Source organism: Gracilinanus agilis, chromosome 2 (assembly GCF_016433145.1).
Source record: "Gracilinanus agilis isolate LMUSP501 chromosome 2, AgileGrace, whole genome shotgun sequence".
NCBI classification, from domain to species: Eukaryota; Metazoa; Chordata; class Mammalia; order Didelphimorphia; family Didelphidae; genus Gracilinanus; species Gracilinanus agilis.
The window spans coordinates 497,800,528-497,824,017 of record NC_058131.1 but is presented as its reverse complement, the minus strand read 5'-3'; the positions used below and the strand labels follow the sequence as shown (position 1 = coordinate 497,824,017).

Genomic DNA, 23,490 nt, shown 5'->3' with positions numbered 1-23,490 from the left:
CCCTTATGATGAAAGTGTTAGCCTTGGAGTCTGATCAAACACCACTTGGAAACTTCATTTTCCATATATATATTTTCAGCAGATGCTTTATATTTCCATCCTACTGTAAGGGGCAGTGCCATTTGCCAGTTATTACTTTTCCCTCAGCATGAACACATTTTAGATCACCAGAGAATGAAACGATCACTAAAATGATGGTCAGAAGATAAGGGGTCTGGTTCCAGCCTTTAAACTAGATATGTGATTCTGGATAAGTCACTTCACAGGGGGAGAACTCAATTTCCTAATTTACAAAATGAGAGGTTTGGACTTCTTGATCTCTGTGGAGGAGATGGATAAAACTTGTGTGTTGTGACTTTGGGAGTGAAACATAATCCCAGAAAAAAATAACCTTGGCAGTCAAAGAAAGGGGAATGAAGAGTTGTATAAAGAGACTTCAGCCTGAACTTTATTTCAGAAGAGGATAAGACTACTGATTCCATCTTGAAAGAGATATCCACTATATTCTGAGAGAAACAATTAGAGACTTCCAGTCCCACCAGTATTATCTGATGGGATGAACTACAAAGAACCATCCCTATCAAAATAAATAATTTATTTGACCTGTCCTGAGACAACAGGGTTCCAACCTTTGACCTCAAAATTAGTCATTCTCTTTCCTCAAATTATCTAGCATACTGTCCCCATTTTCCGGTCTAACCCATCAAATAAGGAAAGTGAGTGAACAGCCTCACCTGATAAGCAACTTTTGCAGCCAGTAACCTTGTCCTAAGATTGTATTAAATCATATGTGACTGTGTATTGTTATGTATGTATCTCCCTTTGTTCTGAGGAGTTGCTAGCACCTGACAATTGCCCCTCAGCTAATGCTAATTACTTTTTTTCATCTTCTAGCTTTGTATTCTGATTTTTTTACCTTTAGCCCCATACACCAATGTGGTAGACATCCCTAGTAGTAAAAAAAAAATCCTCACTATCTCTAAGCTTTAACATTCTGCAGAACTGTGAATAAAGTCCCTGGATTATCTGATAAACTTCTGGAAAATCATCAGCACCACAACAAGCATTGCATAGTTGTAGATCAGGAGAGGAGTGGGTAAGAAAGCTTAAATAAGTCCTCTGCCTTTCAGACTTATGATCTAGGGATATTGCATACTAAATCAAGGTAAGATTTATAAGTCCTTGAAATTGAAACAACTCTTAAAGATAAAATGTCACCAAAGAAAGGGATATTATCCAGTTTTTCAAAAGAAACTAGCTAGAAACTGAGAATTAAAAACTAGTCTAAACCCCTTCTCTTTTTCTTGGTACCTTAAGATCAGTCTTGGGTTATAAAGGGGGAAGTTTCATATTGAGTTTGAAAATCATCCATTCTATAAGGTTGAAATTCAACCCCACTCTTTCATTGAATATCTATCTATCTATCTATCTATCTATCTATCTATCTATCTATCTATCTATCTATATCTATATATATATCTATATCATCTATATCATCTATATCTACATCTATCTATATCTATCTATATCTATCTATCTATATCTATATCTATATCTATATCTATATCTATATCTATATCTATCTATATCTATATATCTATATATCTATATATATGTGAATATATATATATATGCTTGGGAGGAGGCCTGAGGCCTCCTGGATCCCTGGAACCAGGGAGACACTTAACTCTTGTACCATGTCACTCCTGGAGTCTGGAAAACCAGTTTGTGATCCAGACTGAGGGATTTGGAAAAGTAACATCACTTAAACACATAAATTTGGGTCCAGAAAGAAAATAAACCTTTTTTACCTCATAATCCTTTGGAGGAGGTAGCTCTTTCAGCACTGGCTCACCTGTAGTGGGACTGAGTAGTGATCTGGGGGAAAGTGACTAGCAGAGGGAGAGCTTGGGCAAGTTTTGGGTAGGGAAGGAGGCTGGAAAATGGAATAGCTGACCACAAATGACTGGTCCCTTTTTTTTCTCTAACTTATTCTTTTAATTAATTTGACAAATAATTATGAATTAAGATATAGACTCCAGAGAATTTTAATCTTAACAAAAGTATAAAGAAGCCATATTGACTTGCTTCCCATCTATCCACTTGAGATTTTTTAAATTTTATTTAAAATTTTAAAAATTTCTTTAAATTTATTCCCATGTCTTTACAACTGAGTTACTTTGTCATACACATATTCAAGATATAACAGTTAAATTTTGAGTGTAGAGAATCTTCCAATCTTCTTTGGACAAATGAAATCTATTCCAAAGGTAGAATCATTGGCAAAGAATCTGGGCTTATTGGAAACTTGCTTGAGGAACTTGGCATAGGGAAAGAATGGGAAAACACCAGTGACTCTCTTCAGCAGATGTGATCTCAGGGCTCTGAGAATTCTAAGACTATTATGTTGTGAAACCACTGAAATTTAGTAATTACAACTATGGCAGTAAGCCTCTTATAATCAAAGAATAGTGGTTAATTACTACTTTCTGGGAAAGAGTGTGCTTTCTTGTCCTAAATCATCAAATAATCTTAGACTTAAGAGAGACTTTTAAAGTAATCTCTAGTCTAATTTCCTAGCTGGTACACAATGCCAACTGGTTGGTTGATTGTTCTCCTTCTGACTCAAAGAGGACCCCAATGACTTACTCTGTTGGCATAAGTGTTTGATTTTGATTGATAAGATGAATACAAACTTGGTAGGCTTTCCCATAGATTGGGTAAAAATAGTTTATATAAATATTTGGAATGATTGGTCTTTAAATTTACCCACCTCGTATTTCTTTTGACATACTGAAATTCTACTTGTAATGCAGGATTGCTGCAAGAATCTCTTGCATTTGCAAAATCACCTGAAGCAATCCTGGCAGTTAGGGAAATGGAATGTTGACCCAGACAGCTGCTGGTCTCATGGCAAAACCATTGGAGCTAGCACTACAAATATCCCTGGAGAACCAACTGTGGGCTTCTGATTTCCTTGACCTGACCCAGACATCCTGTTATCCCCTTTATCTCTCCCTTGGGCCCTGGGAAGAGAGAACTTGGGGGGAGGAGAACATGGGAAATTAGTTTAGTTAGGCAGGGAGGGACACGCCTAAACCAAGCCATTACCCTCATTTGTTAACCTGCTAGACCACTCTACATCAGGGCAGTGGAATTTGTCCCTGGCTGAGGGGCTGGTTCCCTCAGCCTGACCCTACCTTTTGAGACCCTCTCCCAGCACTGGCCTTCACCCTTAGCAACAGTTTCCTAGACCTTACTTAACCCTCTTCCCTCAGCTTACCCTTGCATTTAATAAACCCCTTGGCCTTTATTGAAAGAGCTTCTGTTGATTCATTTATACCATCAACTAGGGCCAGGGCTGAAGAGGGAAAGATAGCTTTCCCTTGTTTCCTGAGGGGCTAAACCAGGCATCCATCTTGCTCAGGAAGTGAACCAAGTTCACTTCCTGTTGGCTTTCAATTTCTCACCAGGAGGGAGGGGCATATCACTCCTTACCTCAAGGACCTTAGAGACAACAGGAAGACTTACTGAAACATCTCAGTCCAGGCTCACACAACCCTGGCTGACCCAAATCAACCTATACTGAAGTTATAGTCTCCCTGCCTATAAGACTCAGCTGGTACCACCCTGCCCTCTATTATAAGCATCCTTAGCCCTATTTATTTCTTTATTACATACTTTGTTCTTTAATGTGGACATGCCATGTTGGATGGTCTTGTGCCAATGTTTCTTGTGTCTCACAACCAATACAAAAATTCTTCATAGAGACCTTAAAGTGCTCTTGCATTGCTTCTTCTGACTTCCATGTGAGCACTTGCCCTGTGTGAGGTCTCTGTCAAATAGTCTTTTAGATTAACATACAATTGGCATTTTAACAACATGACCATCAGACTTGCATGCTCTGTAATAGAGTGAATGTTTGGTAGTTCAGCTCAATAAAAGACCTTGGTGTCAGGTACTTTATCTTGCCAGGTGATTGTCAGAATCTTCCCAGAAGATAATTCAAATAAAAGGGATTCAGTTTTCTAGCATGGTGCTGGCATACTTTCCAGGCTTTTTAAGCATAAGTTCAGCATAATGGTCTCTGTAGACTTTCTGTTTGGTAGGCAATCTAATGTCTCTTCTCCTTCATTCAAAGAATCCCAAACACTGGGCTAGCTCTGACTTGATGCCATTATGTCCTTTTTGAAGGTATCCTTCAACATTGGTGAAAATATGCTAAAAATCATGGGAGCAAGGATACAGTGAAGACCAGCTTCACTCCATTGGTGACTGGGAAATCATGGGTGCATCATTCATTTTCCAGAATCCATACAAGCATGCTGTCATGCAACTGGCATACAATATTGATGAACTTCTCTGGGCAGTCAATTTTGTTATGATCTCCCACAATCCCCTACAAATGACAGTATCAAAGACCTTGGTCATATTAATGAACATTGTTTAAAGACCTCTATTCTGCTTCTGGCATTTCTCCTGTACTTATCAAGCAACAAACATCATATCAACCGTTCCTTGGCCCTTTCTAAAAGTATACTGTGTCTAGGGTAGACAAATATCTTCCAAAGGAAGTATCAGCCTCTTAATCACAACTCTGCAAGAGAAACCCTGTGTGACTCTCACTGGACAACCTATTTTTTGTCTTTGAAGAGATGGAAAATTGAAGTATCTCAGAGGGGATAATCTTTTCTTGTCATATAACCTAGAAGTTATCAACTTAATCATAATTAATGGACCCCCTTGCCTTACATATCTCTGCTAGAATACTATCACAACTAGGTGCTTTGACACATGAAAGGAGTCTAATTGCATTTAAAAATTCTTTTTCAGTTGAAAGTTTGATTAGAATTTTTTATTATAAAGATTTTTTCCCAGTTTGTTGTTTCCCTTCTGATTTTGGTTGCATTGTTTTTGTTTGTACAAAAACTTTTTATTATAATCAAAATTATTTATTTTACATTTTGTAATTTTTTCTAACTCTAGCTTGGTTTTAAAATCTTTCCTTTCCCAGAGATCTGACAAGTATACTATTCTGTGTTCACTTAATTTACTTATAGTTACCTTATTTATATTCAAGTCTTTCACCCATTCTGAATTTATTTTGGTATAGGGTGTGAGATGTTAATCTAAACCTTATCTCTCCCATATTGTTTTCTAATTTTCCAAGCAGTTTTTGTCAAATAGTGGATTTTTGTCCCAAAAGTTGGGCTCTTTGGGTTTATCATACACTATTTTGCTGACGTCACTTAACCCAAGACTATTCCACAGATCCTCACTTCTATCTCTTAGCCAGTAACATATTGTTTTGATGACTGCTGCTTTATAGTATAGCTTAATATCTGGCACTGCTAAGTCACCTTCCTTCACTTTTTTTTTCATTATTTCCCTTGATATTCTTGATCTTTTGTTCTTCCAAATAAAGTTTGTTATAGTTTTTCCTAATTCAGTAAAAAAGTTTTTTGGTAGTTTGATAGGTATGACACTAAATAAGTAAATTAATTTGGGTAGAATGGTCATTTTTATTAAGTTAGCTCATCCTACCCATGAGCACTCAATGTTTTTCCAATTGTTTAGATCTAGTTTTAATTATCTGGAAAGTGTTTTGTAGTTATGTTCGTATCCTGTGTTTATTTTGGTAGATAGATTCCTAAATATTTTATGTTGTCTAGGGTAATTTTAAATGATGTTTCTCTTTCTATCTCTTGCTGCTGTGATGTGTTGGAAATATATAGAAATGCTGATGATTTATGTACATTTATTTTGTATCCTGCAACTTTGCTAAAGTTGATTATTTCTACTAGCTTTTTAGTTGATTCTCTAGGATTTTTTAAGTAGACCATCATATCATCTGCAAAGAGTGATAGCTTAGTCTCCTCATCACCTATTTTAATACCTTCAATATCTTTTTCTTCTCTAATTGCTACTGCTAGTGTTTCTAGTACAATGTTAAATAATAGAGGTGATAATGGGTATCCTTATTTCACACCTGATCTTATTGGAAAGGCTTCTAATTTGTCCCCATTGAACATGATGCTTGTTGATGGTTTCAGATATATACTGTTTATTATTTTTAGGAAATGACCTTCTATTCCTATACTTTCTAGGGTTTATTATAATAATATTAGAAGTCTAATTACTCAAATATACAAAGAGCTAAATCAATTGTATAAAAAATCAAACCATTCCCCAATTGATAAATAGGCAAGGGACATGAATAGGCAATTTTCAGATAAAGAAATCAAAAGTATCAATAAGCATATGAGAAAGTGTTCTAAATCCCTAATAATTAGAGAAATGCAAATCAAAACAACTCTGAGGTACCACCTCACACCTAGCAGATTGGCTAAAATTTTAGCAGGGGAGAGTAATGAATGTTGGAGGGGATGTGGCAAAATTGGGACGTTAATGCACTGCTGGTGGAGTTGTGAACTGATCCAACTATTCTGGATGGCAATTTGAATTATGCCCAAAGAGCAATAAAGGAATGCCTGCCCTTTGATCCAGCCATACCATTGCTGGGTTTGTACCCCAAAGAGATTATAGATAAAAAGTCTTGTACAAAAATATTTATAGCTGCACTCTTTGTGGTGGCAAAAAAGTGGAAAATGAGGGTATGCCCTTCAATAGGGGAATGGCTGAACAAATTGTGGTATATGTTGGTGATGGAATACTATTATGCTCAAAGGAATAATAAACTGGAGGAATTCCATGTGAACTGGAAAGACCTCCAGGAATTGATGCAGAGTGAAAAGAGCAGAGCCAGAAGAACATTGTACACAGAAACTGATAACCTGTGGTAAAATCAGATGTAATGAACGTCTGTACTAGCAGCAATGCAATGACCCAGGACAATTCTGAGGCATTTATGGAAAAGAACACTACCTACATTCAGAGGAAGAACTACAGGAGAGGAAACACAGAAGAAAAACAATTGCTCGAACACTTAGGTTGATGAAGATATGATTGGGGATGTAGACCCGAAAGGACCACAACAATGAAACTATCAATAATATGTAAATAAGTCTTAACTGACCACACATGTTACCAGTGGAAATGTGAGTTAGCTATGGAGGGGGAGGTTGAGGTGGTGAAGGGTAAAGTAAAAACATGAATTCTGTAATCATGAAATTTTTTTCTAAAAATAAAAAAAATTAATTAAAAAACAACAAAAAAAGAAAGTTTGATTAGAAGGTAATCAAGTTTTACATGAGGTATGCAACCTGATGCCAATGGATTAAACATTAATTGATGATGGTCTGTTGAGAAGACTATGGAAGTATTCAACCCTTATCTCCAGGACCATGTTCTCATAAGAGATCAGTGTGACTCCATCATTTCTGAGTAGTTAAGATGCACTATAGGTCTTTGACCAATAAATAACCTTTAGGGCTTCACAGAAGCACTTTCAGATGTTACTATCAGTGTAAAACTGGGTTTCTTTGGTGTTCTTAGTGAGCCAAGAATCCTGTCACTTTAAGCTTTATTTAAATTTTATATTTTATGGAGTTAAACAATGTCTTCTAAAGAAAAGTCAGAAGCATTTATTAAGGTAGAATACCATTTGCAAGAAAGAGCAATTAGAACAATGTGGCTAGAACATAGAATATAGTGGAACTAGTAAAATGATAGTGGCTCAATAATAACAACAACAACAAAATTGTGTTAGTAATAATAGCATTTATATTGATCCTATTGTATGCCATTCACTATGCTAAGTGCTTTGCAAATATTATCTCATTTTATTCTCACAACATCTATGAGAAGTAGGAGCTATTATTAACCCAATTTGACTTGGACAAACATGTTTAGTAACCTGTTCCATGTTCTACAACTTGTCAGTGTCTGAGCCAGATTTGAACTTAGGTCTCTAATAAATATTTATTCTTTCTACTATGTTCCTGATATCATAAAATTTAGGGATAGAAAGACACCTTGTTTGCAAGTGCAACACTCTAATGGAAGAGACAACATGCAAATAACTACTTACAAAAATATGTATAATATTATAATAATATATAACATATATGAAAAATTAGAGAGAATCTCCGATGGAAGGCTCTAGAATTAAGGAGTAGCAGGAAAGACCTTTCAGAACATTGTATTTCAAATGAAATTTGAAGGAAGCCAGGGAAGCTGGGAGGTAAAAGTGAAGTAGTGAGAGAAATTTTGCCATAAAGTGAAAATGCATGAAGTTAAGAGGTACAGTTTATTGGGTGAGGAACAAGAAAGTAAGGAGGATAATACTGATCATATATCTCCATCCATAGAGTATGAAGAAGGGAGTAAGATATAAGAAGCCATGTTATGAAGAGTTAAAAGGAAAATAAAGGGTTTTATATTTTATCTTGGATGTAGCACCTGGAATTTATTGAAAGGGGGTATATGTGTGACATCATCAGGCCTGTACTTTAGGAAAACAAATTTGGCAGATGAGTAAAGGATGCTCTGGAGAAGGGACAAGTAGTCCAACTTGCAGGCTATAGTAATACTCCAAGAGTGATGTGATGAGGACCCACACCAGAGTGATGACTATCAGAAGAGAAAACGAGATTTACTTGGGAGATGTTATGAAGATAGAATTGAAAGGACTTGAGGGGAGGCAAAGTCAAGATGGCCACTTAGAAGCAGGAAAAGTGAAGTCCTCTATTAAAACCCTATCACCTCAGTCAAAAACAAAGTACTTTGAAAGGGACAGAAAAACCAAATCGAGCCAGGGAACCCTCCTGCTCAATTAAAAGACACCCAGGGAAGGCTGAATTCTCAGGTTTAAGGAAAAGATCTCAAGGTGAGGGCTTCAGCACAGAGAGGGTGCCTTGCTACCACAGCTACTCAAGGCTCAGGGCTCAGAATGCAGCTGGAAGGGAGGCAGTTGTAGGAGAGGAGCAGAGAGGAGGGCAGCCTGGTTATAGCGTTTGGCCACCACTCTCCATCTTGGGCTTCTGCCTCTGGAGGTTTTGTCCACAGGGCACATCCAATTCTGTAGATCACCTTAGCCTGGCTTAATCCCAACTAGCAATACTGCAGATAAGAAGCCTTCAGAGGGCAGGGAAGTTCAATCTCCAACACCCTTCTCTCACCTACTACACTGAGACCTATGGTAACAATCCAGCTGACTGGGATCACAGGGTGAAGGCTGCAACTTGTAATACAGGATTGGTGCAAGTTCTCTTGCATTTTCAAATTCACCTGAGGCAATCCTGGCAGTTAGGGGAATAGAATGTTGACCCACTGAGTCCCTGGTCTCAGGACCAGACTGTTAGAGCTGGCACTATAAAAATCCCTGGAGAACGACCCTATGGGTTCTGATTTCCTTGACCTGACCCAGACATCCAGCTATTCCCCTGGACATCCCCTTGGGCCCTGGGAGGAGGGAGGTAGAATGTGGGAAATTAGTTTACTTAGCCAAGTAGGTCACCCCTAAACCAAATCATTAACCTCACTTCTCAATCTGATAGACCACTCTACATCAGGGCACTGGAATTTATCCCTGGCTGAGGGGCTGGTTATCTCAGCCTGATCTTACCTCCTGAGACCTTCTGCCAGCACTGGCCTTCACCCATAGAACAGCTTTCCCAGACCTTAACCCTCTTCCCTCAGCTTACCCTTGTACTTAATAATCCCCTTGGCCTTATTCAGAGAGCTCCAGTGATTTATTTACATCACCAACTAGGACCAGGGACTGGGGAGAAGCAAGATAATTATCACTGGTTTCCTGAGGGGCTAGACCAGGCATCCATCTTGCTCAGGAAGGGAACCAAGTTCACTTACTGTTGGCATCCAGTTTCTCACCAGGAGTGAGGAGCCCCTCCTATTCCCCTAACTGCAAGGATTGCCTCAGGTGAATTTGCAAATGCAAGAGAACTTGCACCAATCCTGCATTACAAACTGTAACAGAGTACCTTGATATCATCACAGGAAGCTCAGGGCTCTGACTGAGCACCTGGCAGGGAGGTGACTGGCAGAAAAGAGTACACAGGAGGACTAAGGGTAACTACCTTTAGCCTTCACATCTTCATCTTCACCTTCAGCATCTGCTGGCAGCTGGGGAATATTTGACCTCAGGGGTCTTTAATACAACAGGTCAGCTCTATCAGCCTAATCCATTTAATCAGCAGAGCAGAGAAGAAGCCTCTTCAGAACAGAATAGTCCAAACCCACAGATGCAGCAAATAAACAGAGGAGCAAGATTAAAGCCAATGAAGGGTGGGGAAGGAAAAATTATAAGAAGACAACAGAAAAAGAAAAAAGAAATTATAATTGAAAGCTTCTATAGAGGTAACAAACAAAGAAAAAATGGAAAAGAAGAGGACCAAGGAACAGCAAGCAAAAACTCAGGAACTCCAGTGAATTGGACAAAAGCTTTGGAAAAACTCAAAACACAATTCAAAAAATAATTAAGAGAGGCTGAAGATAATTGGGGAAAGACATTAAAAAGCAAAAACATGTCATCTGGAAAGAGAGGCACATGAACTAAAACAAGAAAATAGTGACTTGAAAGCCAGAATTGACCAACTTGAAAAGGAGGCAAAGAAAGTGAGAGATGACCTACAAAGAAAAACAGACCAAAAGGAAAAGAATGACCAAAAATTCAGGGATGAAATTCAATCTTCAAAAATTAGAATCCAACAATTAGAAGCAAATGGCTTCACAAGGCAGCAAGAGTCCATAAAATAAAATCAAAAGAATGAAAAAATTGTAGAAAATATGAAACACCTCATTGATAAAACAACAGAACAGAAAAATAGATTCAGAAGAGACAATTTAAGAATTATTACACCACAAGAAAATCATCATGACAAAAGAAAAATCCTAGACTTCATTCTACAGGAAATTATCCAAGAAAACTTCCCTGACATTCTTGAACAAGAGGGTAAAATGGAGATTAAAAGAATCTACAGATCACCTCCTGCATTTAATCCCCAATTGACAACTCACAGGAATGTTATAGCCAAGTTCAAGATCTTCCAGAACAAGAAAAAGACATCATAAGCTGCTAAAAATAAACCATTCTGATATCATGGAGTCACAGTTTGGATAATACAGGACCAAGTTTTATCCACAATGAAGGACCGTAAGGCATAAAATATAATATTCTGTAAAGTGAGGGAATTGGACCTACAATCAAGAATAAACAACCCAGCAAAATTGACTATATCATTGCAGGGAAAAAGTATGGTCACTTAATAAAATAGAAGACTTCCAAGCATTCCCAATGAAAAGACCTGACTTAAACAGAAATTTGATGCCCAAACACAGAACTCAAGAGAATCACCAAAAGGTAATTAAGAAAGGGGAAAAAACTTTTTTAAGGGACCCAATAAGTTCAAATGATTTATAAGAAAAAAATGATATTGGCAACTCTTAAAATTATTCTTAACAAGGTAGCTAAAAGAAGTATACTTAGAGGGTACAGTGACAAGCTGTATAGGATGATATTTCAGAATATATACTAAAAACTTGGGGTAAAAAAGGAGGATAATACTAAGAGAAATGAAAAAAGAGATAAAATGAGATAAATTTATATTTCATAAAGAAGCACATGGGAAGATATGGGGAGAAGACCAATACAATGGAAAGGTGAAAAAGGTTAGAGACAGGTAATACTTAAATCTTACATGCATTGCAGTTGACTCTGAGAGCGAACAGTCTGATCCATTGGGGCAGAGAATGGTATCATGCCATATTGAGAAGTAGAAGGGTAATAAATGGGCTGGTGGGGAAGGGAGCAAAACAAGGGAGGGAGAGGTTGGGGGTTGTTAAAAAGGCACTATAGTAAGGGGGAATAATTAAAATAGGAGTGGTGGGAAGGAGAAAACAATTAGGGAGGTGAAAGGGGAAGGCTGACTTAACCAAAAAATTGGAGAAGGTAAGAGGGATAAGAGAAAAGGCAAAATCAAAGGAAGAAGTCAAAGTGGAGGGGGATATACAGACAGTAATCATAACTGTGAATGTGAATGGAATGAACTCACCAATAAAAAGGAAACAGGTAGCAGAATGGATTAAAAACCAGAATCCTATCATACATTGTCTACAAGAAACAAACTTGAGGCAGGTAGACATACACAGGGTAAAGGTAAGAGTGTGGAGGTGTATTTACTGGACTGAAACTGAGAAAAAGAAGGCAGAAGTAGCAATTATTATCTTACAGAAGTAGCAATTCTTATCTTACAGAAAGTTAAAGCAAAAATAGATCTCTTTAAAAGAGATAAGGAAGATAACTACATCTTGATTAAAGGCAGTATAAATAATGAAGAAATATCAATACTCAACATATACACACCAAATCATATAGCATTTAGATTTCTAAAGGAGAAACTAAAAGAGCTTAAGGAGGAAATAGATAATAAAACCATACTGGTAAGGGACCTTAACCTTAAGAAAGAAGTAAGACAAGTGAATGAAATGTTAGCAAAATTAGAACTAAAAGATATGTGGAGAAAAATAAATAGGAATTAAAAGAGACATACCTTCTTTTCAGTAACACATGGCACATATACAAAGATTGACCATGTACCAGGTAGTAAAAACATTGAAAATAAATGCAGAAAAGCAGAAATAATAAATGCAATTTTTTCAGAACATGATGCAATAAAAAATCACAATAAGAGCTTGTGGAAAGGCAGATTTAAAATTAATTGGAAACTAAACAATCTAATTCTTCAAAACTGGAAGGTCAAATAACACATCAAAGAAACAATTACTGATTTCATTGAAGAGAATGACAATGAGAAAACAACTTATCAAAAATCTATGGGATGCTACCAAAGTAGTACACAGGGGAAATTTTATAACACTGAGCACATATATCAACAAATCAGAAATGGAAGAGATAAAGGATTGAGCATGCAGATTAAAAAAACTAGAAAGAGAACAAATAAAAAATCCTCAGATAAAAACTAAATTGGAAGTCCTAAAAATCAAAGGAGAAATTAATAAAATTTATATTAAAAGAACTATTGAATGAATAAATAAGACTAGGAACTGACACTTTGGAAAAACAAATAAAATAGATAAAGTACTGGTTAATCTAATTAAAAAAGAAAGAAGAAAATTAAATTAAAAGTGTTAAATATGAAAAGGTTGACCTCACCTCTAATGGAAAGGAGATTAAGGTAATTAATAAAAACTATTTTTCCCGATTATATGGCAATAATTATAACAATCTGGGTGAAATGGGTGAATACTTACAAAATTATAAATTGGCATGATTAACAAAAGAGGAAATAGAATACTTGAACAATCCCATCTCAGAAAGAGAAATTGAAAAAGCCATCAAGGAACTGCCTAAGAAAAAATCCCCAGGGACAGACAGATTCACAGGTGAATTCTATCAAACATTTAAAGAACAACTAATCTCAATACTATACAAACTGTTTGAAAAAATAAGCAAAGGAGTTTTACTTAATTTCTTTTATGGCACAAATATGGTACTGATTTAAAAGTCAAGCAGACCAAAAACAGAGAAAGAAAACTACAGACCAATCTCCTTAATGAACACAGATGCAAAAATCTTAAATAGAATACTATCAAAAAGATTCCAGCAAGTGATCACGAGAATTATCCACTATGATCAGGTAGGATTTATACCAGGAATGTGAGGATGACCATATCAATAAACAAACCAATCCAAATCACATGTTTATCTCAGTAGATGCAGAAAAAAACCTTTGACAAAATACAACACTCATTCCTATTGAAAACACAATATGCATAGGAATAGAAGGGCCTTTCCTAAAAATAATAAACAGTAATAAACAGTATATATTTAAAACCATCAGCAAGTATCATCTGCAGTGGGGATAAGTTAGAAGTCTTCCCAATAAGATCAGGAGTGTTGCAAGGTTACCCATTATCACCTCTATTATTTAACATTATACTAGAAACACTAGGAGTAGCAATTAGAGAAAGAAAAGATATTGAAGGGATTAAAATAGGCAATGAGGAAACTAAACTATCACTCTTTGCAGATGATATAATGGTCTATTTAAAGAATACAAGAGTATTAACTCTAAAGCTAGTGGAGATAATCAACAACTTTAGCAAAGTTGCAGGATGCAAAATAAACTCACAAAAATCATCAGCATTTCTATTTTTTTCCAACACAACTCAGCAGCAAGTGTTAGAAAGAGAAATTTCATTTAAAATAACCCCAGATAATATAAAATATTTAGAAATAGATATGCCAAGACAAACACAGGAATTATACTAACAACTACAAAACACTTTACACACTATTAAAACGAGATCTAAATAATTGAAAAAACATTAATTGCTCCTGAGTAGGATGAGCTAATATAATAAAAATGACAATCCTACCCAACTTAATTTACTTATTCAATGCCATACCTATCAAACTACCAAGAAACTTTTTTTGTTTATTTAGAAAAAAATTGTAACACAGTTTATTTGGAAGGAAAAAAGATCAAGAATATCAAGGGAACTAATGAAAAAAAAATGTGAAGGATGGGGACCTAGCAGTATTAGATCTTAAATAGTACTATAAAGCAGTGGTCATCAAAACATTATGGCACTGGCTAAAAGACAGAAGCGTGAATCAATGGAATAAACTAGGGGTAAATTACCTCAGCAAGCTATTGTTTGATAAAGCCAAAGATCCCAGGTTTTGGGAGAAGAACTCGTTATTTGACAAAAACTGCTGGGAAAATTGGAAAATACTATGGGAACAATTAGGTTTAGATCCACATCTTACACTCTATAACAAGATAAATTCAAAATGGGTTTATGACTTAAATATAAAGAGTGAAATAAAAAATAAATTTGGTATAACTGTCAGATCTATGGGAAAGAAAGGAATTTAAGTTCAAGCTAAAGATAGAGAATATTACAAAATGTAAAATGAATAATTGTGATTACATTAAATTAAAAAGGTTTTGTAGTATAAAAAATCAAGCCATTCCCCAATTGATAAATGGGCAAAGGACATGAATAGGCAATTTTCAGATAAAGAACTCAAAACTATCAATAAGCACATGAAAAAGTGTGCCAAATCTCTTATAATTTAAGAAATGCAAATCAAAACAACTCTGAGGTACCACCTCACACCTAGCAGATTGGACAATATGACAGAAAAGGAAAGTAATAAATGCTGGAAGGATTGTGGCAAAATTGGGACAGTGATACATTGCTGATGGAGTTGTGAATTGATCCAACCATTCTGGAAGGCAATTTGGAATTATGCCCGAAGGGCTTTAAAAGACTGCCTGCTCTTTCATCCAGTAATACCACTGCTGGGTTTGTACCCCAAAGATAAAATAGGAAAAATAAATGAAAAAATAAAATTCATAGCTGCACTATTTGTAGTGGCAAAAACTAGAAAATGAGGAGGTGTCCATCAATTGGGGAATGACTAAATAAATTGTGTTTTTTGTTGGTGATGGAATACTATTGAGCTGAAAGAATTAATGAACTGGAGCAATTCCATGTGTATTGGATCAACCTTCAGTAATTGATGCAGAGCAAAAATATCAGAACCAGGAAAACATTGCACACAGAGACTGATACACTGTGGCACAATTGAACATAATGGACTTCTCTATTAGCGGCAATGCAATGATCCAGCACAATTCTGAGGGACTTATGAGAAAGAACACTATCCACATCCAGAGAAAGAGCTGTGGGAGTAAAAATGCAGAAGATAAACATATTATTGATCATGTGGTTTGATGGGCATATGATTGAGGATGTTGACTAAATGATCACTCTATTTCAAATAATAATATGAAAATAGATTTTGATCAATGATACATGTAAAACCCAGTGTAATTGCTTGTTGGCTCTGGGGGGGGGGGAGGGAGTATGGGAGGAAAGGAACATGAATCCTGTAACCATGGAAAAATATTCTTAATTAAATAATTAAATTAAAATGAGAAAAGAAAAAGAAAAGAAAGGATTTTAGTTGTGTATCCCTGATATCATTAAATGATATCAAGAGATAGTGATCTTCAAAGGTCTTCAATTCAACTACTTGGCATATCTGCCTTATTTGATTCTCTCTCTTTTTGTTGCCTTCTGGTTTAACATAGAACATATATAACTCTTCTTCCAAATGACAATATTTTTAATTTCTTTTATGTGCCCTGGTTTATTACCCTTATTATTCTTCTTTCTTTCATAAAGAGAATTCTCATTAGGCTCCAATGAAGTTGAATCAGTATAACTAGGGAACTAGATAGTTCAAAGGAAAAGGTTGATTTATTTAATTTCCAAATACTTTAGTATTGCTCATTTTTCTATTTCCAATGATAAGAAAAATGGGGATTCCTCTGCTGGGTAATAGTGCCTCAATAGCCATCAAAGAGGTAAATCCCATGAGTGTATTTCAGAATATTCCTTTATTCTTGAGTTAAAGTATCATGATTGGTATCTTTAATGAATAGTGTGCCCAATAGGTCTGATGTCTGTACTAAACTCAGCAAAATTCTCTAATATTCTCTCAATTTGGCACAAACCCTCTCATTATTTTGAAAATCAAGTTTAATGCCAAGTTTATTCGATGTTTTAGTCTAAAAATATTTGCTTAAGCATTCAGAGAGAAAGGGAGGAGTGGGTTACAAATTTTATCCCATAGAGCAGTGATGGGCAAACTATGGCCTGTGGGCTAGATGCGGCCCCCTGAAAAGTTCTATCAGACTGTTGTGACATTATTCCTCATCTGACAAATGCAATGAGTAGGATACAATACAATGAAAGTTCGAAAGCGTTGCCTTAGAAACAGACTGACAGATGAGCATTTCCTTTCCTTTGGCCCCTTCTTTAAAAAGTTTGCCCATCACTGCCATAGAGTATTTTAATTTTTGTATTTTAAAAGAAATAAAAGCAACATATCCACGTTTTCCATATAAGCAGACTTAAATGTTTTTATCTGATCTATCATTACAAAGTAATAAAAGAAACAGAATTTTAGAATAGAGAGAGACAGAGAAAGAGAACTAGTGAAAGGGACAAAGAGATACACAGAGAGAAGTAGAGACAGTGATGATGAGAGAGAGTAGTAGAGAGAGGAAGTGAGAGAGACCAAAAAAAAATAAAAAAGACACGAAGAGAAATACAGAGAAATAGAGGAAGATAGTGTCAGAATCTATTGTAATCTAAGAACGTTTAAGCATTATATTGTCCTGGAAATGGAGAAACCACTCTGTTTGGCAACTTACTCTTCCAAAGCATTGAAAGAAACACGAGTGACAGGTATTTATTAATGCTGTTAATACTAACTTTTCAGAGTTTTTAAGTTTATAAAAGGGTAGTTGCGGTGTTCAATTATCTCTCAGCAACTTAATCCTGCCAACACTTTTGATTGGATGGTATTGACAAGAAATGAGAAAGAGCAAGTTGGCTAAGAGTTTCTGGTATTTTTTTTTCTTTTAAGTGCATGGGAAGTCTGCATCATCTCAGAGGGGTCAGCAAATAGTTGCATTCTGTTTCTGGAGCATCCTGAGAGAAGTGATCTTTTGATTCCCCTTACCGAAAAATAACTCCACTATGCTTTGTTATTCACTGACTGAGTGTATGGTGTCACAGCAGTGTTTTCAGATCAGTGATTGCCATTTTATTTCTGACCCCAAAAAGGTTTTTCTTTTTCTATATTCCAAATTTGGTACCTTTTTGGAATTCTTCAAGGTTAGATGAAAATACAGAGAATTTAGCATTTGTATAGGCTTTAAGCCACTTCTCTAAGCTCTGCTTTTGAATAGCTTCTCTTTGAACCCAAAGGTAACAAATAAATAGCTGTTAAGTTATGTACTGATACACATGAGCATCATGGTACAGTAGACAGAGTGCTGTACTTGGAGTCAAGATCACTTGTTTTAGACATATTGATTCAATACTTAGGGATGTATTACTTTGACCAAGTAATTTAATCCCTCTAACACCCTTATCAGTAAAATAAAGATATTGTATTCCGTGACCTTTATGATTCCTTCCATCTCTAAAACTATGATTTCTGAAGAACTAAAGTTTAGTATCATGCAAGGGCACTGTTGAGGCATATGATGGTGGTGGAAATGGTGATAATGATGGTGGAAATTGTGGTTGTGATGAGTCACAAACATCAAAATTTAAACTCTGGACTATACACAGTAATAGCAAGAATGTATGATGATCAACAATGAATAACTGAACTATTATGAGCAATACGAGGAATCAAGAGAACTCCAAGAGACTCATGATGAAAATAGCTATCACCATAGAAGGAACTGATTGAGTCTGAATATAAATCAAAACAGAATTTTTCACTTTATCTCATTCATAAGTTTTTTTCCTTATGTAAGTAATATGTATCTTCTTTCACAAAATTATTAACATAGAAAAATTCAATTCATGATAACATATGTGTATATATATATATATATATATATATATATATATATATACTCCCTAATATAATATGGGTTATATATAACCCATATTATATTAGCTACTGTCTCAGGGAGTAGGAAAAGGAGGGAGAGAATACTGATTGCAAAAATTGAGAAAATTATTACTAAATATTGTATTGAGAGGAAGCTTCATGGGTCAGCAGATAGAGAACCAGGCCTTGAGACAAGAAGTCCTGAGTTCAAATCTGAATTCAAATGTTTCCTAGCTATGTGACCTGAGAAAGACACTTAAACTTTAGCACTCTTTTGCTTTGAAACCAACACTTAGTATTGATTCTAAGATAAAAGGTAATGGTTTAATAAAGGTATAAAACAAGATAAACTGTGCAGGCTGACCTTCAATGGTATCTTTCATTCTGTTGAGAATGGAAAACACCATGCATTGACATCAAATCACATAGTCCTAAAATTGAGAAGATAGATATCAAAAATGACCAGAACTCCCAATACATATCACGTCTGAGGATAGGAGCACCTAATGAAACTTTCCCAGTCAACTCTCTCAAACTTATATCTTTGAATATCACCAATAATACTAGTTGCCTTGCATTTAGCATGTCTCCTTCTGAACCATCTTTTATGCTATTACTGGTTTACTTTTTCTTATGCACAGATCTAATTATATCACTTATTCATGTTAAACTGTTCAGTGGTTTCCTGTTGCCCTACCAACAAATTCCTGAATCTTTTCAAGGTACACACTCTTGTGCCTCCTTACTCTTGAAAACAACATCTCATACTCTTCCCTACTATTCTCTAAGACTTAAAAAAACTGAATTACTTAATCCAAATGCAATTTTTTTCTACATCGGTGATTTTTCTCATGTCATTCTTACCATTGAAATGTCCTCCCTTCTATTCCTATCTCATTCTCTTTCCTCTCAATTCCTACACATCTTTTGAGATTTGTCAAATTTTCTCCCCTTTAAATGTACCATGATTTCCCTATTCAAGAATGATCATGCTTGCTTTGGCAGCACATGTACTGAAATTGCAATGATACAGAAAAGATTAGTATGGCCCCTGTGCAAGGATGACATGCAGATTTGTGAAGCATTCTATGTATATATAAAAGAATAATTCTTCTTTCTTTTGGGCCTCATGTAATATTTTCTATATCCCTAATTTGCAGTTCTCTTACTGTGTCAAAAAGTCAGGCTCCCTAAATCACAGGTGTTAGCAAAGGTTTTAAATTAAATAGATCCCAATAAGATTGAATATTTTTGTACTTAAAATTTTTTATAGGAATTTTGTTCTAGTGAAAAGTTTAAGGAAATAACAATATAAAAATTCCAAATCCTTCACTTCCATTGAATTTTTCATCTCACTATATAAATGATTTGGGTTGGGATACTAATTTTTCTCCTTTCAAAGTAAAGGCCTAAAATGTTCATTGCTTGAGTTATATGAATTCATAGTTAGTCAATAAAATGTAGCATCAAAAGTGAAAACAGGATGGTAGAAAATGAGCTTATCATCAGCGAATTCAAACTCAAATTCATTGATAGATCAAATTTTAAATGAGCTTGAAAATATATGAGAATTTTAAAATTTAGTTATAATTTATGTATCAATAGATGGGGATTAAAAACAAATTATTATTTTGGCTAGCCTATTCTGACTGCTATAAACTCAAGGAATAACTCAGTCTCTATGAAGGTGAAATTGAGAGTTACCCAAAAGGTAAGAAAGAAATATGTACATAGTTGTGTTTATTTATGTATGTGTGCTTTTTCATATATTATATATGCATATATATGTAAGATATATGTATATTTAAATATAGACAAAATATTTGCATATATATGTATATATGTATATAGATAGATAGATAGATAGATAGATAGATAGATAGATAGATAGATAGATAGATAGATAGATAGATTAGTCATGCAGTGTAGATGAAGAAATGGTCAGATTCTGCACTGATGTCCAAGCAAAGTCAAGATATCTAACAGAAGCTTGTAGCCAATAGAATGAAACCCATTTGACAGATTTATAGGAGACCATGGGCAATAATCATATGAGATATGCAGTCATGAGTATATCACGATGATCAGTCATTAGAGGGAGTACCCAAATCAATTAAATCAAAGGTATGTCAAAATATCGTGTAACTCTCAGAAATATTGGCTTCATCCTTTGGTCAATGTTCCAGAAATGATATAATCTATAGGAGTAAATTTTAGGATTTTTACTGTCATTAATTTCAAAGGTCTTTGGTATCTATGAGGTTTTCTGAAAGCTCTGTGCCTTCAACAATTGTGTTCAGTCCATCATTGCTAAACTACCTCTCTATCCATAGTACCAAGATCTTCTCTAATAACCTATTTTTTGACATAGGTATTGAGCTCTTCAGCTAAACATGTTTTTTCTTGGAAAACCAAAATACAATGACATAAGACAGATTATCATTTTCCTTTTAGTCTTGCTCCCCAATTCCTCTATGGCTCACATGGATTTCTCTTCAGTCCTGCACATCTGGCAGAACACTAATTATTATGGCTGATCTAATGTGATAATGGCTAATCTCATTTCAGCAATGCTCTTAAAATTCTGATTAACACCATCCTGAACTTGCTTGAATAGCCAATAAGAATATTGCCCTTACATTATTACTTAACTAAAATGAAACATAGACACTTTAAAATATGCAAATCAGGACATCTTATTCTATATAATACAATGTTATTCACATTTACTCAATTGTCAAATTCTGCCACATTTGGAGTTTTCAATAGCTGTAGCTTTTTATTGGCTCTTTCTTCACAATTTGTGGTTCCAGCACAATTTTTATGACATCTCAAGTGATTCTTCAATCTTCTTTCTTTTTTGGAAAAGTAGTATTCAAATATTTGGACATCTGGATTAGAGTCTTTTGAGTTTTAGTCTTATTCTTCTGGTTTAAAAAATCAGGAACATTTCACTTACTGAAAAGAGGATACGGTTTTAACAAGAGCCATTTGGAAAAGGAATATTAAATAAATTTAATCATCTACAATCTATGTTTGACAGCTTACACACAATAGGTAACACATTAAAAATGCTAGCTATTTGGAGATAGCCTGAATTTTAGAGAGTTTATGCCAATTCTGGATAATAAAAGTCTTTGGAAAATGCCATCCTTATCCTCCATAGAGCATTGCATTACAAAGAATAGTTTAGAAATAAAATAAAATTCTCAAGCAGTTTATAGTTCTTGTTATCCTCATTTTTTATTCCTTTTAAGATATTTAGAAATAGTAACCTTAATCAAAAATAGACTAAAAAGAGACACCAAATAGCTGTGACATAATACTACAAAAGCTTAAGGAAAATATTGAGGTGGCTGTTATTTACCAGTTGGGTATCAGTCCAACATATCATTCATACTTAATGTTGAAATAATTTTGGAAAGGACATTGTTAACAAGCAGTATTCTCCCTTCTAATCCATAGAATCATTATACAGACTGTAATATAGATAAATAAACACGAAAAGAGGGAAAAGAGATTGTTATGGTTCCTAAGCCCAAAGAGGAAAGAAGAACTAGTTCTATAAATATCAATTTGGTACATTTGATGGAAACCAAAATTGATATTATCTGCTAAAAAATAAAATGAATCAGGAGAAAAGAGAACAGGGCTAAATGGCAGGAGGAGGTCTGCATGCCATCTGCTGGAGGAGAGATAAACTACAAAGAATCAGCAAAAAAACTTAGTGCAAGTGACTGTAGATTAATGAGGGTCTACACCCTCTGGTAATGGAGGAAATATACTTTGGAACTGTGGAAGAAGACCTGTGGGAAAATTTATGAGGAGCAATGACAGAAGACTGAGGCCAGACAAGATTTTGAGAGGTAAGCCATGCAGGGCAAATGGAGAAGCTATTAGAAGCACTGATGCAAAAAAGAAATCTTGATATAATACAGTTGAAGTCCTGAATAGTATCCCATAATATAAAAAAGTGACAACCATGCTAAAGGGGTGAAGGAGGGAAGGAAGTATTGGAAATTTCTCTAGGTTTAGATAAGAATCCTAGGTACCCTATCTGTTCCTATTACCTAACAAATAAAACTACAAAATTTGAGCTTTTTTTGTCTCTTAGTTCCTATAGAAAGCTGATGGCTACCTTTTTAAGTACCTGTTAGAAAATGATTATTGAAAATTGTATCAATATATAATCTGATAAAAAAGTAAAATAAAATAAAATAAAATAAGAAAGAATCAGATAATTTGGACAGCAAATGAACTAGGGGAGTGGGGGTTTCTCCAAGATATATTTAGGCCCTTTCCTGTGGAAATATCCACTGACATACAGGTTACATAATTAAAAAAAAATTACAACACATGAAACTAGTTAGAACTATGGACAGGAAGAACTTTAACAAATTAGAAGGAAGATTCCTTTTCTATCTTGCATAGGGTACCCGATCAAGAAAGCTTTCATAGATATTGAAAAATGAATCGGTATTCAGTAATCAAAGATTGGAGGATGGGCTTTTGGACCAGAAGAATGGCATCAAAAAGATAAGAGGCCGAAAAATGCAGTGTATGTTTAGTAGAAATCAGATTATCAACTGAGTAGGACTAGAGGGTTAACATAGGAAATAGTGGAAGATGGCACTAGTAAAATAGGTTAGAACTGGATAATACAGATTATGTACATATTACACATATATTTGAAATAATTGTATTAACATATATTTAATTAACATATATTATCTAAATTAATATAATAATAACACAATTTTATGCATAACATACATATAATATATGTGTACATGTTGTTATGAGGGGTGGTTAAGGTCCTATTATTTATTCATTCAGTGAAGCAGTGGTGTTTAACCAAGTTGTGAAAGATAGAGGTTTACTTCCTACAACTGCCTGATAAAGCTTCACTGAAGAGTGATGGAATTCTATGACAGGCTTGATGCCCTAATAACAGTTCCCAGAGAATCAGTTGGCTTAGAGGTATCTAGGAAGTTGGTCTTGAATTCCTGGGACCTTAACAATATTTATAATCCTAGCCCAAGGTTGATTTTGATGTATTTAGATCAGCTAGGCTAATTTCCATGATCTGACTACGATGTTAAATGAAGATGACTTGT

The 23,490-nt window shown here is 35.0% G+C and overlaps 1 non-coding gene across 1 annotated transcript; it reads left to right on the top strand.

Moving 5' to 3' along the window:
• Positions 1-19,366: 19,366 nt before the first annotated feature.
• Positions 19,367-19,469, top strand: LOC123238342. Its single transcript, XR_006505541.1, has one exon. It is a non-coding gene; the product is annotated as a U6 spliceosomal RNA (small nuclear RNA).
• Positions 19,470-23,490: the final 4,021 nt, after the last annotated feature.